This window comes from Pelodiscus sinensis, chromosome 12 (assembly GCF_049634645.1).
Source record: "Pelodiscus sinensis isolate JC-2024 chromosome 12, ASM4963464v1, whole genome shotgun sequence".
Classification (NCBI taxonomy): domain Eukaryota; kingdom Metazoa; phylum Chordata; order Testudines; family Trionychidae; genus Pelodiscus; species Pelodiscus sinensis.
The window spans coordinates 37,545,670-37,558,831 of NC_134722.1; positions in this window are offsets into that span (position 1 = coordinate 37,545,670).

Here is a 13,162-nt window from a genome sequence, read left to right on the forward strand (position 1 = left end):
CAGGACTTCAGCCCTTCAGCTCCTGGTTTCAGCCCTGCAAAGTTTGCCAGGGCTCATGGCTTCAGTTCTTGGGGGAGGGGACCATGGGGGATCAGGGCATCAGCTGGGGGAGGGCAATCTGAGGATTGGGGCTTTGGCCTGTGTGGTGGTGGAAATTCAGGAGTGCACTGGGGATTAGGGTTTCTTCCTGGAGGTGCTAGGTATTCAGTGTGGCTTTGTCTACACCAGTGTTTCCCAAATGTTGTTCTGTGGAACCCCGGGATTCCGCGAAGTGAAAATAAGGGTTCCGTGAGAAAATTCCATTACAATCACATTTTATGATTTAAAAAAAATTATATTTAATGTATATTAGTTTTTTAGCTTTATTTTTTGTACACATTAAATGTGATTTTTGTTTTTAAATATGTGCCGTTAAACTAAATGTTGATCTCATAACCTTTTTTAGCATTTGTTTATTATTCCTTACTTATTTGTGGTCTACTTTTTCAACTCCCTATATAAAACTGTTATTAGGGGTTCCACAAAATTCTTTCGAGTTTAAAAGGGTTCCGTGGCCAAATAAAATTGGGAAACACTGGTCTACATTGTCAGCTTTGCCGACAGTGCCTATGCAAATGAAGCACGGATTAGCATTTTGCTATGCTTCATTTGCATAATTTATTGACACCGGTTTTGAGCAAGGGTTTTTTGCGCAAAAACAAGTTGTGGGGCCTTTTTTTGCGCAAAACCCCCATTTTGCGCAAAATCCTTATGCCTCTCCCGGAGGCTTGAATAAATTACGCAAATGAAATGTGGCAAAATGCTACTCCGCGCTTCATTTACATAGGCACGGCTGGCAAAGCGGGCAGTGTAAACTCAGCCTGTGGGAAGAGCCACCAGGGATCAAGATTTCAGCCCCACTGCAGGTGCTGGGGATTGCAGCTTCTCTCTCACAGCCTGAAAGGACAGGCACCCTCCCCCCCTTGGGAAACCCTGCTTTAGCGACATACCCTCACTCATCCCCACTCTCTTGCTCATCTCTCGCATACAGGCTGCCTCTCCTCCTACTGGCTGCCTGTCTTTCTGCCTCTGAACCCTGCTTGAGAGCGCCACCTGCTGGCCACTGCCCTCTGCATTCACGAGGCTACTGCGGCTGCACTAGCTGTGGCTGACCAGCAGGGAGAGGACCAGAGCTAAAAGTACAGGACAATTTGCCCGTTTTTTAAAAAAAGTTGGGGCAGCCTCAAGAGGGCTTAAATACGGGATTGTCCCATTAAAAACGGGAGGGATGGTCACCCTACTATTGAATGATATTACCTCTCTGGTTTCTAGCTAGAACTTCATCTTCCTATAAATCTTGTCAAAGAAAAAATTGTTGTGCAGGAATGACAAGGTCAAAAGACTAAGTTCCTAAAATTCCCTGGGGTGAATTTCATCCTTTTGTCACTTTCCCTCTTTATCGGCACATGCTTCACTCTGTTGGTTGTTGTACAACTGTAAGTTGTAACTGTAAGCATTATGGTTTACATCCACACTATGAATATTTTCTGATTAGGTCATTAGATAATTAGGTCATTAGATTAGTTTAACTGATAGTAAATGCAAAAGCTGGAAAAGTGAATAAGTTTCAGATTCTGAATTTCGTGAAAAGATACAACAAAGTCTTTGGTTTCTGCTGCAAATGAAGCTCATCAACATACAAACTTCACAGTCATCTTTGTGAGAGGTGGAATGTGAAAGCAATTAGAAAACTGTCTTTCCCTGCAGTGTCAGATGGAGAGATTTTTTCACTGATTTTACCCCTCCACAGCTTGTACTATTCCCTGTTAATGAGATGGTGTCTTAGGTCCAGTGGAGCTTTCTACTGTCTAATTTGTGATCCTAAAATAACAAACTGAAAACATCCATCCTGTATCAGATGAGAAAGCTGGAACTAATCCCGATAACCTCATCTACTTGCCAGTATAAGGAGGCAGGAATCTGCTAGACCAAAGCTGTGGGTTCTTAACCAAACTGAGAAGATGTCTTGTGAAAACTACTGAAGCAGCCCCATATCAATTTGTGGAGCTAAATTCAATGGGGATGCCAAAGTTGTGCCACTTCCATTGATAGGCTGATCAATGTAAATGATGGGATAGATCTTTTGCTGGTTTGCACCATTCACAAGCATAAAGTTGCCCCCCCCCCCCCCCCCCCAGGCTAAAGGAAGATCTTTGCCATAGAAGAGCCCAAGGTGTTATGGAATGACTGTAGTAGTTTCCCTTTTCGGCCCTTCCAAATTCTCTTCCATATTGTTGGGTAGTCTAAGTAATCTGCATATCGGAGACCATAATAGAAATTGTGCTAACTAGACACTGAGTTGCAGGGGGGTTGCCGAGTTAGTCTGTACAGGATAAACTTAAAAAACAAAAACTGGTCTGGTAGCACTTTATAGACTAACAAAACATGTAGACTAACAAAACTAAAAAATCATGAGCTTTCGTGGGCACAGCTTTATAGACTTTTGTTAGTCTATAAAGTGCTACCAGACCATTTGCTTGCTGTTTTTTTCTGTAACAGACTAACTTGGCTACCCCCTGAAGCTCCTAAAATACACTGAGGGTGCGTCTATACTGGCAAGATTTTTCACAAAAGTGACTGCTTTTGCGCAAAAACTTGTCAGCTGTCTACACTGGCTGCTTGAATTTGTGCAAGAGCACTGACTGTAATGTACAAAATCAGTGCTTTTTGCACAAATACTTTCACGCTCCCGCTCGGGAAAAAGCCCTCTTGTGCAAGAATACTTGCACAAGAGGGCCAGTGTAGACAGGGAAGAACTGCTTTGCACAAAAAAGCCCCGATGGCTAAAATGGCGATTGGGGCTTTCTTGCGCAAAATCGCATCTAGACTGGCCACGGATGCTTTTGCGCAAAAGCATCCGTGCCAATCTAGATGCACTTTTGTGGAAATACTTTTAACAGAAAAACTTTTCCGTTAAAAGTATTTCCGCAAAATCATGCCAGTCTAGACGCAGCCTGAGTGTTTGATTTTGCCTAGGCTCTTTCGTGAGCAGTAAATGAAAGATTGCTAATATTATGGGGGCACATGGTGCCAGAACATATTGATTTGTTTTCTATTTTCCTTGCTGTCATCCTACTTATCTAAGCCCATTGCCCCATGCTCTCTGTTTTCTCCCCACAAAAGACCAACCTTCACGTACATGTGGTGTTACTGTACTGCCCTCGTATGGAAATTGAAATCACCACTCAGCAGCATCATGACAAGCAGTGTTGAGTAATGCCCATCTTGCAGCCTGTGGCGGGAAGGAATTACCAATGTGTTGCATATTGTATTGTGGCGATAGACAACAACTACCTTTTTTTACACAAATGAAGCCTATACATGCCCTTTGCTATAAAAATCACAGTATCTGGGGACCCTATTGAACCAACCACTGTTAGCCATTTTAATCACTTTTGTCACTAGCACCTGCAGCTGAGATTACTGGAGTAAGCAGCTTTTCTAGGGTATTTCACGAAAGACTTCTCTATAAATAACACACAAGACTGTAAGGCAGAGGCCCACATAAATGATTAATTTACATAGTAACATGAGGTGTCCAGATTGTGACTGCAACCTTCAACATTATCTCTGGCAAGGAGATAACATTCTTCTCTGGCTTGGTTACTCTCTTGTTATTTTTGCATTCACTTTGCTCTACATTTGGTATATGACCAGTAACATTCTGTTAATTTCTCCTGTCACTTCTACCACGGCAAGCACAAAAGCCAGTAGATGGGATTGATAGGGGCTCCGGTCTGCGTTTCCATAGAGGTGAACAACCAGAAGTGAGAAAGTTTTTGACAAAATGTTCACTATTGGCCCATCGCATCCACTCATGGCTATTATTTCTCAGATCAATATCCTGACCTACTCAACCCCTTCATGTTATTCTAGGACAGCTTGCCTCTGGTGGGTACATGATTTTGTTTCTAGCAATTTGTGGCTTTGCACTTTGACCGTATGAAACACAAGTGGCCAGTTCTCTTTATCTTAGTGCATCTCTACTGAGTGAAACTGGGCTGAAGGATTTTACTGAATGACCCCAATACCCAAGTCAGCAATTGTGAAGTGTATTTTTATGGCTAGGAGGACATGAATTCCTTCTGCTGTGGGCAGTTGCCAGAGGATTGGCTAATGGAAAGGAAGGATCTGCAGTTACTAATATGACCGGCAGGGTGATAGCTATTTTGTGAGAGATGCAGGGATTGTCTCATGCTGTGTAACACCTACAGTAGATGAATTATCCCTTGACAAGTAGAGTACACCATTTAGAGCAGGGGTAAGGACCCTCAGGCCCAAGGGGCCGGATGTGGCTCCCAGCTTGCCTGGATCTGGCCCCTGAAGCTCAAGGTCCCCCCCGCTAGCATTGGAGAGCCTATGCTGGTGCTCCCACCGCAGGGCTGGAGCACACAAAATCTACTAGTCTGGGCCCCCCTAGATCTGATGTGTGAGGAGACTGTGGGGAGTGTCTTTCTGCTTTCCAGTCAGGGGCACGCCAGTGAGGGGTTGGTTTTTTGTTTTGCTTCTCACTTGTGTGTGACCCCCGCCCAATTTTTCTGGGAGTCAGTGGTCCCGACCCAAAAAACATTTCCCACCCCTGATTTAGCGTCTCAGTCACTTCACTGTTAGGATGCATAAAGCATGTGAATTGTTCCTCTTGCACAGGGAGTGTGTCCATGGTAATCTTGTCCTTGCAAACGTGCTTGTTATGAGTTATTTGATTTTCTTATTTGACCCAAAGTCTAGTGAGGGTTGTTTGTGTAATGCTGTATTTTATCGCGGTCACAGCTGTATCTGGGATGCATGTTTAGCTACTGAATGGACAACGTATGTCTGCATCAATGCACTGATCATTTGCTATGCTTCTGCAACAGTGCCTCTTATTATTGATACAGTATTCATGATCTATTATTAATGATTCAATTAAGTGTACTCACTGGAATGGAGTAAACCATTACCAATACTTTGTCAGTACTGAGCGTATTTATTATTAAAAACTATTTGAGTTAGTGACTTAACTTTACACATATCCTTATGGAACAGAGATTAGAATAACTCTTTGCCCTGAGGGGCTTGCAATCATCATAAGCCAGAAGTATACATGACATGGAAAGGAAGGATCTGCAGTTACTAAGAAGTAGAAGAGAGAAAGCATTTACTGTTAAGGTGAGTACGAAGGAAGGATTTAAAGAAGAAGGCAAAAGAGCCCAAATCCTCAAAGATATTTAGGCTTCCACTGAAATTAATGGATATTAGGAATCTAAATACCTTTGTGGATCTCGGCCAATGTGCTTAATGAATGAGAACACAGAGATTGTTCCAGGCATAGGGACTGATGATAGAAGACTGGAATCTGAGTGTCAGAAGAGATGAAAACAAGGGTAAAGTGAAAGGATTGGAAGCCATAGAGGTAATAAAGGGACACAAGACCAGAAGGATAGATAGGGATAAGTTTATAAAGGTGAGGATGATAAATTTACATGATAAAAGACAGGAAACCAAAAGAAATACACTTGAACCTCTAATTCACCAACCCTGGGGAACACTTGCTTCCTCTGTCGACAGTTTGTGTCCACAGTTTTAGATATTTTCATTGTGGCCTATTTCACCCAGAGCTCTCAAAGGCTGTGTCTACACTGGTGCGATCTCGTGCAAAAGTGGCTGCTCTTGCGCAAAAACTTGCTACCTGTCTATACTGGCCACGTGTTCTTGTGCAAGTAAACTGACATTCTAATGTATAAAATCAGGGCTTCTTGCACCAGAACTCTGATGCTCCCGCTCAGGAATAAGCCCTCTTGTGCAAGAGCTCTTCCAGAAGAGGCCAGTGTAGACAGGCAACGTGAATTTCTTGTGCAAGAAAGCCCTATGGTTAAAATGGCCATCAGAGCTTTATTGTACAAGAGAGCGTCTACACTGGCATGAATGCTCTTGAGCAAAAGCACATCTCTTGCGCAAACGCACATGCCAGTGTAGACGCTCTCTTCTGGAAGAGTTTTTGCAGAAGAACTCTTCCGCAAAAGACTTTTTGCATGAGAATGCGCTAGTGTAGACGTAGCCAAAGAGCTTTACACTAAGCTGCAAAACATCTCTAATAAAGCAGGGAACTATCATCTCCATTACATGTGAGAAAAACCTGAAGCACAGAGTCAATGGCAGAACCAAGAACAGTTTCCAGGGGTCCTTTCTTGTAATTCCTTGATATACCCCCCTATTATTGATAAGCATGCATGGCTGCATCAGATGGATCAGCTTCTCATTCATTTCACTAGGTACCATCCTGTAGCAATGTTACTGAGAGGAGTGTTTGGCCATATAGATTTAAATTACTGCCACCAATATGCCAAGTATTTTGACCAGTTTGGGTTACCTTAAATTACATCCGGTTTGCAAGCATAATAAAAGGGTCTGTTCCTTTCTCCCTCATCCTAGTCTGTGCTAGAGCATTGAAGAAACAAGCAGAGGGTCGTTTCACATGCCAGACCAGAGAATCTGCTGTGTCATTCTTCCTCCATTTACCCCGGATGTTGCAAGCCCACAGAAGCTTCCATGTGAGGTAACTGGCTCTGAGTGTAGGTTGCTGTCCCCTGTATGTTATGTTGTGTGTTTAGATCATAGCAGTACATGCATTCAGTAGCTTTGCTCAGCCTTGCGTTGCACTTTTTGCTATTGTGTAAGAAACTGGCTTGATTGTGAAATGCTTGTTTCTTTATTTGATTTCATAAGAGTGATCCATGTCTCCTCCTATGCTCCTGATGTCAAACCTTTCCCCATATGTGTCAATGATGCACAGGGTTAGTTTCCTCATGACTGCTACATTTCTTGTAATTTGAGCCACAATGTGTTAACATATCTTGTGGTATTTAACCACAGAGTTAAAACTCCTAAGCTAGTTCTATCAGTTTTGCTTCTGTTAGTGTTAGCTTCCCTCTGGCAGCACTAATGTTTTAATCTATTGGTGCATTTTGCCCTTCACCTGCCTTAAATCCTGTATTTTATCCATAGATGGAGTTAGTTTCAAATGTCAAAGACTAGCTATTCACAAGTTCAGGAGTGCTCCAATCCAGGTTCTCAATCAATATCACTAAAGAGATAGGTAAAAGCTATGGAATTTGATTATAACTTAAATACTCATATTCCAGAGTTCCATCTGTTTGACCTGGACTTTTATTTTGGGCTTATCACTATTTTTTCCCTTGTTTCTTATTCCCTGTTCAGTTTGTGATTCACATGAGTTCTTTATAGATATATGTGAATAGATGGGAGTTACCACAGAAACAGTGTTGTCTGGTGTGTTTTCTGCTTCTTATAGCATATCCTGGGGTGGGGGACTTTTTCTGGGTTGGGGGCTGCTGACCCATAGAAAAATCAGTTAGGGGCCTCACACAAATGAGAAGCCCAAAAACAACAACAAGTGAGAAGTGGAAAGATATTCCCCACTTTCCTCACATACCAGAGCCCTAAGGGAGGCCCCCATAGAGGGTGGTGGGGGAGGGGGGGAAGGGCTGGAGTGCCAGTGCTGGGAAGCAGGAGGGAGCCATGAGCTTCAGGGGCCAGATTCAGGCAAACCTACAGGGGGCTACATGCCTGAGGTTCCCCACCCCTGGTACATCCCCCTGACAGCCACTTGTGGCTGTGCTCGTTTCAGAACAGAGGAATGCAGCTCAGCAGTTGGGTAGATTTCCAAAGATTTTACAAAAGGAAAGCAGGGAAGCTCAGGAGCCTGAAAGACAGCTATTTCCATCACATTATAGAGCAGGGGTGGGCAAAAGCCTCTCAGCCTTGCCTTAGGCTTTGATCTGGCCTGCGAGGCTATTACAGACCCCACCCCAAATTGCAGGTCCCATTGGGGATGGGGTGAGGGGTGGAAGGGCCTCCGCCCTGCCCCTCCACCTCTGGCGCTGCTGCTGGAAAGGAGGCAGCACTAGGGCTGAGGCTGCTCAACAGGGCCAGCCCCGGAGACACCAGCCCCAGGCTGGTGGCGCCGCTGCCATGGCACCCCCAGGGGTAGTCCCAGGCCATGTGATCATGGTAGTGGCACTTCTGTGGCTGGTCCCAGGCCATGGCACCTCTGGGGCCAGCCCCAGGCCGTGTGGCTACAGTGTGCTGCCACAGCAGCAGTGGCATGTGGCTGAGGCACCTCCGGGGCCTGCCCCAAGCTGTGTAGATGTGGCAGTAGTGCCTCCAAGACCAGTGCCAGGCCGCAGTGCCTTTGGCATGCTGTCAAGGTTGATTCCCCACTTTGGCATGATAAATGCAGAAGTGGGACCCCGCAAAAGTACCCCAAAACCTTATCTCTCCAGGCTTTGGTATAAAATTTCTCCCCAAAATCCTAAAAACCTAGATTTTGGGGATAAAAACCCACTGCCACCATCCAAATCATGGTAAGAAAAACCAGGGAAGAGATCACTTGGGAAATCTCAGCCCTAAAGTAAAACCAGGACACAAAAATTAATCAATACCAGGTTAATAAAAAAGAAAGAACTCTTATCACCACAATACTCCTGTTACAAACATAATGACTAGATGGAAAAGTCACCAATTAATATACTCCTGGGGTACTCCCACGGGCCAAAAACTTATAAACTTAAAAAGGAGAGGAAAACCCATTTTTAAATGCACAGACATCAGATTCCCATTCCCAAACCATAAGACAATAAAACCTAATGGATTTATCTAAACTTTACCCTTCTTACAGACGGTAAAGAGTCTTTTCTTGGAGAGAGACATGTTGTCTGTCTCCCTCAGTATCTGGAGAGTCAACTGCCCAGGGACAAAGGAGGGAAAAATAAAAAATTCCTTTGTCCCAGTTTGAAATTCCTACCTGCATTTCTGTTGGCTAACTGCTACCTGGCTAGGTGCAGTTTACTCCTAAGTGCCCAGGCTGCTGGCCATCCCTCATGGTCATGACAGATGGCCTGTGGCTTCTGGTCCCAGAGGCTGGTCCCAGGATGTGTGGCCACAGCAGAGGCACTTCTGCACCTCAGCTCCCTCTCAGATCCTGCACACCATCCCTATCCTACTTTCCGGCAGTCCTGTCTCACACACTGTACCCCTCATTTTTGTCCCTACCCCAGAACCTAAGGAGGTCCATAAAATCCACTAACTTCAGAACCCCGGAAAAGTAAATCTGGTCTTTGGGAAGCCCTGAACCTCATTTCCCCCCTTCCGTTCCCCTTACCGATGAGGCTGGGGCACCAGAGGAGTGGGGTATCTCAGTTGGGGCCACATCAGTGATGGTTGGGGGGTTTTGGAGGAGTTTTTTTGCTTCTCACTTGTGTGGTCCCCAACTGATTTTTTTGTGGGTCAATGACCCCTGACCCAAAAAAAGGTTCCCCACCCCTGCCATCAATAAAGAAAACATTGAAACTTTTTGTGTTGGACATAATATTTTACTTTATTTCAAATGAAGTTTGAAAACTAACATGAACAAGTTAAAACGCTTAATCTGTTTCATGATTGAAATTAAACTGTTCTTACTAGCTGCAGCTAGTTCAGAAAATATGGTCACCATACTCAGCACAGTAGTTCTCAACCATGCCCCTTCTGCCTAAAGCCCTGCCCCTTCCGCACGAGGCTCTGCCCCTTCTGGGTCAGCTCCCAGCAACTTCTGAAATTTGTGACGTGGCCCTCCTTCTAAAATTATTGCCCACCCTTGTTATAGAGTCATCTATGGAGCCCTCTTTGATGAGACTATTTCCACTAGTAACATGATAGGGACCTGAAAGAGAGAGAGAGAGAGGAAATTCCCATATCACAGCATTTTCATTAACTAGAAACTGATGGCCAAATTATCTGCTCATTTGAAAGTTTCCCCATTTCCTTTTGCAGGGAATTGATGTGCCACGCAACTGCAGAATTCACTTGGAACTACTTCACAGGTTGCTGAATAGGTGGATACTATGCAACTTGGGCATAGCATAAGGAACAGGCTTAAAATGGCCATACAGCTTCCAGCAAACTGGGAACTCATTCCCCAAGGAGCATTGTTCTAGTAACACATTTGTGATGCAGCATAGTAGGATGTATACAAGGTATCTCAAGCTGTTTGCCCAGCACAAGAAAAGCTTTCAGTAACTGTAATCTCCATTATCTTAATGCGGTCTTTGGCAACTGCTTTCTTCTGAACATGCCCAGAAAAGTCTCTAAATAGCATTTCCCATGTGCTTGACTGTTAACACAGCTGTTACTCAAACTGTCTGTCATGCAGTGAGCAGTTGATTCCAGAAAGGTCTGGGGATGCAGCATGTTGTCCACAGGTTTATGTGGCATTTAATGTGCTTTGCCATGATTTTTCCTATGTTGTGTGTGAACATTAGTCTGAGGATGGATTAATATTATGATTGGAGGGAGAGCGCCACCTTTGTGATGTAAAACTTCAGCATTTGGGTCTATGTAGGTGAGCATTTCTGTGAGTGCTCTGTTTAGCCATTGTGGACAAAATTCTGTGCACTATTGAGCTTTCACTGGGAAATGAGGATCTCATTGACAGACCAACTATGTTTAGTGTTTAATTACTGCTTATTGTCAGAGTTGGCTTACCTGAGATGCATAACACATCACATGACAAAGTGCTCTTATGCTCTCCCAGCAGTTGCTCAGCTCAAGTAATCTTTCCCATTGTTTACTGCATCCATTTCCTACTCCTGGCTGAGGGAACTTGGTTCTTTCACTCAGCTTGTCTTACCATCTCCAAGGGTGGCCTGGTAGGATACTTCAACCACAGCCAGAAAGATGAATTGCTTAGATGTATGGTCAGGACATACCATTCCTGGTAAAGTCCTATCAGCCAGGATGCACATCTATTCCTCAGATTCTGTATTAGAAAAACCTAGCACTAAAAAAAGAGGAAATGGAACCTTAATGACCCTCAAACTTCAAAGTTCCAATGGATGAAATATTAATGATACATTGACAGCATTCTCTGCTCTTCTAGATACATTTGTGTTATTGGAATACTCCGATTTCACCAAACAATTGCACCTTCACCTGCTCTAAATGGATTTTGATCATTATATATGGATGAAAATCCTACTTTATCAGACACTAGAAGATTTACCTGCTATTGCTCAGGTCCTTAACTCAAATAAGTTTTGTGTTTCTTCATTTAAATCATTGTTCTCAGGTGAGGCTGGGGATGAGGAATTCAGTACATAGGCTGCCCCAGAGAGAGAGGACAATCCCAGTCCTCTCTGACTGCAGCAGTTTGGGGCCAGGTGAGAAGTGTCTCTCCCTGGCCGCTGCAGCAGCAGGCACAGCCAGGCAGGGGTGCATGTTCCCCGACTGGGGGACAGACACACACAGAAACTCTCTGAAATACATAGCAGATAGCTGTCCCTTTCTCCTCCCTTACCCCTTGTTAGCCAGCTGGGGTTGTAGCTGTGCCAGTCTCCATCTCTGGCCCCTTGCTGCCCTCCATGGTCATTCTGCAGTATAACTCCCTCCTGCCAGACCTCTCCCTTCCCATTTTATGAGAAACAGTAGAATTCCATATACATCCCATTGTCCTGGCACAATCAAACCCTTACCTTGCTTTAAGTTATGATAAAAGGAAACTGCACACCAAATATAGTGGTCTTAGCTCTTATTGTTTAGGAGGAGTTCTTGATCAAACAGGCTCACATACAGTCAGACGCACATTTCTAAAATACATAGTAAGATTCTTGACACTAGTTAAAGCCTATGTGCCACAAGAACTTCCTTGATTCTGAAATCAAGTGGGACACACAATTGGATGCAACCCTAGCTCAAGATACTTTTTGATCTATCTATCTATCTATCTATCTATCTATCTATCTATCTATCTATCTATCTATCTATCTATCTATCTATCTATCTATCTATCTATCTATCTATCTATCTATCTACCTTCTCTCCAGAGCTCCTGAAGGAGAACTCTCTGTAAACTCAGAGGCATGTCTCTCTCATCAACCAAAATTGATCCAATAAAATATATTATTTCACCTACTTTGTGTCTCTAGGGTGCTACTGAGAGTCATAGGAATTTGTGTAAGATATAATCTGTTCCTGAAGGCTCAACCCACTCACTTTACTTTAAAACACGGCTCAAACTTGCCGTGCTCTCTTGGCACATTACTCCTATGCTCAGCTCTGCTCCTCCTTCTTTCTATTACTCATTTTTCTTTTCTGCTTACTTCTAATGTATTATTTGTACTAAAAGATTCACCTGGAATTGTTCAAGTCCTTAACTCAATTCACTTTGTTTTATGGAAAATAAAATGAAAATGTACATGCTTCATTTAAATCATTGCTCTGGGATGGAGATGGGGATGAGTTCCTGGAAAAATCATGGAGCTGATCCTCAAGGAATCCATTTTGAAGAACCTGGAAGAAGGGAAAGTGATCAGGAATAGTCAACATGGATTCACAAAGGGCAAGTCATGCCTGACCAAACTGATTAGCTTCTATGAAGCAGTAACTGGCTCTGTGGAAATGGGAAAGTCAGGGGATATGATATACCTTGACTTTGGCAAAGCTTTAGATACCGTCTCCCACAATATTCTTGCCAGCAAATTAAGGGAGTATGGATTGGATAAATGGACTGTAAGATGGATAGAAAGCTGGCTAGACTGTCAGGTCCAACGGGTACTGATCAACGGCTTGATGTCAGGTTGGTGATTGTTTTTTAGCGAAGTGCCCCAAGGATCTGTTCTAGGGCCGGTTTTGTTCAACATCTTTATTAATGACCTAGATGAGGGGATGGATTGCACCCTCAGCAAGTTTGCTGATGACACAAAGCTAGGAGAAGAAGTAGATACACTGGAGGGCAGGAATAGGGTCCAGAATGACCTGGACAGATTAGAGGATTGGGCCAAAAGAAATCTGATGAGGTTCAGCAAGGACAAGTGTAGAGTCCTGCACTTGGGACGGAAGAATCCCAAGCATTGTTACAGGCTGGGGATTGAATGGCTAAATAGCAGTTCTGCAGAAAAAGACCTGGGGATTACAGTGGATGAGAAGCTGGATATGAATCAACAGTGTGCCCTTGTAGCTGTAGCCAGACAGGAACCCCCTTGTAACATCCATTTTTGCTTGCCTGGAGCATACAGGGCACACAGAGCAGAAGGCCCAAGATGCTGTGACCGTGAATGGCTGTAAACAGAGATACGCCAATTGCTGACCA